We start from the raw sequence: 5,547 nt of genomic DNA on the forward strand, positions 1-5,547 counted from the left end.
AATGGGGGGCCCCTGTCCAAGCCTGACACCTCTGGCAGAGGCGTCAGGCCTGGGCAAGGGACCGATCAGGCGATCGGAGGGTGATGGGAGTCTACGCCTCTGGCCGAGGCATCAGGCCTGGGCAAGGGGCAGAGCCAGCAATCGGAGGGGTCTGGGGGTCCCCTGCCCAGGTCTGATGCCTGGGCCAGAGGCATCAAGCCTGGGCTGGGGGCAGAACCAGTGATGGGGGAAATGAGGGTCCCCTGCCCAGGCCTGACGCCTCTGGCAGAGGTGTCAGGCCTGGGCAAGGGGCCGATCCTGCGATGGGAGGGTGAAGTGGGTCAATGCCTGAGGGTTCCCAGTAGGTGAGAGGGGGCAGGCTGGGCTGAGGGACACCCCCCCACACACACACACACACACACACAGTGCACGAATTTTGTGCACCGGGCCCCTAGTGTAAATATAATCTCAGAAAGAGTGCCAAATTCACTAAATGATTAAGTCCCTTCTATTCTATATCTCAGGCATTTCCCTTATTTTATCTTATTTAATTTTCACAACAACTCTGGGGCCCATAAACAGGAAACTTCCTCATGGTCACCAAGCAGAATTAGTATTTAATATTGTCTGATTTCGAACCTCAGGCTCTTTCCTCTACTCAGCATTATAGCACTGGGGGTGGAGTGGGGGTGGGGGAGTAAGTGCAAATGAATACAAGTTCAATGTACTGTGAGGATAGAACTAAAAACTGCCTGAGAGATCAAAATAAACTCCTTCTTAGAAGGTGGTGTAGTCCAGGTTTACACAAACCACAAGGCTGATAGGACTGGGAAAGGGCCCACTAGGTAAGGTGATATTGCTCTCCTGAACAGCCCTCCTCTTCCCTCCCATATCTGCCCTCATTTGGGGTGCATGAGAGATGAGGTAATGGGGGGCGCATAACTCATATGCTGGCTCTTGTTCTCCCTCTTCCAGATCAAAGTATATTTATCTTGTGTTCCATAACCTACTTCATGCTAATGTGATGATGTTTTTCATGCTTCTTTTTAGATGAACATTTCATTCTAAAAAGGGATATTCTGTCCATCAACTGACAAATGGATAATTACAGGGTGTCCCCCCAAAAATGTACATACACTTTAATAGCTGATCGCTCAATTTTGAAAATGAAATGTATTTTAATAAAGACTGCCATTATAATTATTCAAAGTGTGTGTATGCTTTTTTTGGCAACACCCTATATATCATCCTGTTCTCTACTGATCTATAAGGTCTCTGGCTGAGACATCGACTTATGAAGTTTCCCTTGTCTGAGAAATATTTTTTCTTGCTCCTTTTAAAATTCTCTGTCTTTGATTTAGACATTTTTATTATAATTTGTCTTGGATAAGAATGTTTTGCATTGAAATTTTGGGATGACATATTAGCTTGGATATCCAAATCTCTCCCCAGAACTTTGGGAAGTTCTTGGCTATTATTTCTTTGTAAGCTTCCTATTCCATCCTCCCTCTCTTTTCCGCCTAGGACTCCAAATGTACACACATTGCTTCTCTAATAGTGTTCCATATGTCCCACAGGCTTTATTCCTTCTCATTTATTTTTCCTCTTTGCTCTTCTGATTGGGTAATTTCAACTGATCTGTCTTCTAGCTCACTGATCTTTTTTTCCTGTTTAGTCAAGTCTGCTGTTGAAGCCCTCTGTTGAATTGTTCAGTTCAGTTTTTTAATTGTTTCTTATGCTTTTTATCTCTTTGTTGAACTTTTCATCTTGTTCTTGTATTGTTTTGCTGATGTCATTAAATTATTTTTCTGGGTTCTCCATAGCTCTCTAAACATCTTTGGAACATTTTTTTGAGTTCTTTGCCAGGCAATTCCTGGATCTCCATTTTGGGGGGGCCAGTTATTGGAATTTTACTGTATTCTTTTGGTGAGACATATTTCCCTGATTCTTCATGATCCTTGTAGCCTTGTGTCTGCACCTACAGACTTTATGGACTGACTTCAGTAAGGGAAAATTTTTGCCTGTAGGTGGAGGCATGTTGGAACATGCTGTGTCCCCAGGGGTATAGCGCACAAATGCAGGGGCTTGTGGTAGCTAATAAGTGATAAAACCAGGAGTCAAGTATTCTAAAACTCATTATATCTCTAATCCACTCCAGACTAGCTCCTCCTCCCACAGCTTTATATTGCCTGGCAACCCATCCATCCAGTCTCCAAGCCAGAAATCTGCTTACCCTCACCTCCACATCAACCAATCACAAGTCTAGAGAGCCTCTTGCCTTAATTTCTTTTCTATCTCTATGTCCTGTTCAGGGTCTCCTCATTTCTTGGAAAACAGAATGACTCTGACATCACCTCCTGCAATCCATCCTAATGTGGTTGGCAGAGAGAATTTTCTAGAATATTAAATAGGTATTTGACCTGTCATTGCTGTACTAAAAACCTTCAATAACTCAGCATGTCTTTAGGATAAAGTTTAAAATTTAGCATATGAGATGAAATCCCCTGAATCCTGAATAGTCATGCCATTTTGTCTGTCTGGAATGGTTAGCTTTCATCTCTCCATCTAGCTAACTGAACATCATCCTTGAAAATTTAACTTGTTGAAAATTTATATCCACACCAAACCAGCACACAGATGTTTATAGCAGCTTTATTCATAATTGCCCAAACTTGGAAGCAAACAAAATGTCCTTCAGTAGGTGAATGGATAAACAAACTATGGTACATCCAGAAAATGGACTATCAACCAGTGATAAATAGAAGTGCGCAATCAAACCATGAAAAGATATGGAGGAACCTTACCTGCATAGTATTAAGTGAAAGAAGCCAATCTGAAAAGGCTAAATACTGTGTGATTCCAACCATATGACATTATGGAAAAGGCAAAACTATGGAGACAATAAAATGGTCAGTGATTGCCAGGGTCTGGGGTAAGGAGGGAAGGGATGAATAGGCTGAGACAGAAGATTCTGAGAGCAGTGAGATCTGTATGGTACTATAACGGTGGATACATGGCATTACACATTTGTCCAAACCCATCGAGTGCACAACGCTGAGTGAACATAAGGTAAAATGTGGACTTTACATTTGTATACAAAGTGTAACAAATGTACCTTCCTGGTGTTGATAATGGGGAAGGCTATGCTTGTGTGAGGGCAGAGGTTATATGGCAAATCTCCCTTCAATTTTGCCGTGAACCTAAAGTTGCTCTAAAAACATTGTCTTTAAAAACAAAAACAAAAAAACAGTTGAACTTATGCACCTTGTATCAGAAGTCCGTATTAGATGCCCCTCTTCTGGGCTTCCTTAGTTAGGATCTCCCATCATGACATTTATTCTTTACACAACAATTGATTCACCTGCTTCCCCCACTGAATATAAGCATCTTGAAGGTAGATTCTGTGTCTTACTGGTCTTTAATTTCCCCTGCAGGTGTTTAATACATGTTTTCTGGATAAAACACTTTAAAAAAATATGCCTCCACAGAAATGGGACTCCTAAGTCTAAGAAGAAGAGGATCAGTAATCTCTTCAAGCAATGAGGAGACAATGACTATAATTTCAAATTTAAACACCTCGTTCATTTTAATTGAAAAGTTCCTTAATCATTATTTTCATCATTATTTAAATTATGTTCACTGTCATAACTGAAAAAAATGATATATCACTTCAGTGATAACAGGTTCATTATATCAAAACATTGAATCTGAAGTCGCTAAGTGAGGGAAAGGTCACTTAATGCCTAGTATGGACTAATCCTTAAGGGAGATTCAAAGAATGTGACCTTTCTATACTCTGGACCCCCAAGTGTATCATCTGCAGAGATGAAATATACTATACATCAGTCTATTGTGGCATCAAGAAAATCACTCCAATGAAATTACTGTGGAATTTCCTTGTCTTGGGATAACTCTTTAAAGTTTTTGCAATATTATTGTAATTCAGGAGTAGGTCATCTCCTGAATACAGCTAGTAAGAGTTAGTTTCACACAATGGTCCATTATTCATGGGCAGTCTTTGTCAACATATGCTTCCTATAGCGATTGGTTAAAACTAGGATATACTAGTAGCTGTTGGCTTCATCAGGGCTAGAATAATAATCTACAATCGCAAAGTGCTTTAGGTTTAAAAGCTCTTTCACACCTACCAAGGTGGAGATATTGTCAAAGGTCAGACGTCTTGGCAAGTTGTCAGTGGTTTCATAATGTTGCATTTGTTTGCATGTATATGGGTGTGTGGGGTGGAGTGAGCATTGATGAAAAACACACTTCTACCACCTATGCCCTAGTAGTTCTTTTCCATTCACTCAATCTACAAATATACTTTAGTTAGCTATTTACTGAGTACCCATTAAGTACCAGTCACCATGCTAAATGTTAGGGATATCATTTTTTTAAATATATTTTTTTATTGATTTTTTACAGAGAGGAAGGGAGAGGGATAAAGAGTTAGAAACATCGATGAGAGAGAGACATCGGTCAGCTGCCTCCTGCACACTCCCCACTGGGGATGTGTCTGCAACCAAGGTACATGCCCTTGACCAGAATCGAACCTGGGACCCTTGAGTCCACAGGCCGACGCTCTATCCACTGATCCAAACTGGTTAGGGCAGGGATATCATTTTAACAACTATAACGGACCCCATTTTATTTATTTTTTTTGACATTTTCTCTTTTTTTATTGCTTAAAGTATTACAAAGAGTATTACATATGTCTCCTTTTTTCCCCCTTGACAATCCCCCAGCCTCCCCTACCCGCCAGTGTCTTATGTCCATTGATTATGCTTATATGCATGCATACAAGACCTTCTGTTGATCTCTTACCCGCCCCCTCCCGCCCCCCAACTCCTCCCAGCCTTCCGGCTGTAGTTTGACAGTCTGTTGGAGGCTGCTCTGCTTCTGTATCTATTTTTGTTCATCAGTTTATAATGGTCCTTATTATCCATAAATGAGTGAGATCATGTGGTATTTTTCTTTCATTGATTGGCTTATTTCACTTAGCATAATGCTCTCCAATTCCATCCATACCTATATACAATAAATCCTGCAGAACCCCAAATGTCTTCCTTGAGTTGCCCAAAATATTTAACTCATAAATGGACAACTCTCAGGATTAGGTAAATAGGGGGAAAAATGCAAGTTGAACTCTTATCAAGAGAAGGGTGTTTAATTTTATCATTTACCATAATATCAATCTTGAATCTTTAACCTTTTTTCCTTTAACTCTAACTGAGGACCCTCCGGGCCTCCAGTTATCGAAATAGGTTCTCATATCTATGCCCCGGATAGAATGCACTGTAAATTCTTGAACGTGGAGAATCTGCGCTCAGTGGTTGCCTGTGGGGCCGGGAACTAGATTAGGACACAGAGGGGCGAGAAGCAGACTTTTCACTGTATATACATTTTGGTAGTTTCACTTTCATCCTGTGTATATGCGCATTCTCTGGCCCTGGGAAGCCAGCAGGTGCAGCTGCAGACCTTCGGGCAACCACGAGTTTCGCGCCCGCGCCCACGCCCCCTCACGGTGCCCTTGGCCTCGGGTGCGCGCGTGGGTGAGTGGGGCGGGGG

Source organism: Myotis davidii, unplaced genomic scaffold (assembly GCF_000327345.1).
Source record: "Myotis davidii unplaced genomic scaffold, ASM32734v1 scaffold1017, whole genome shotgun sequence".
NCBI lineage: Eukaryota > Metazoa > Chordata > Mammalia > Chiroptera > Vespertilionidae > Myotis > Myotis davidii.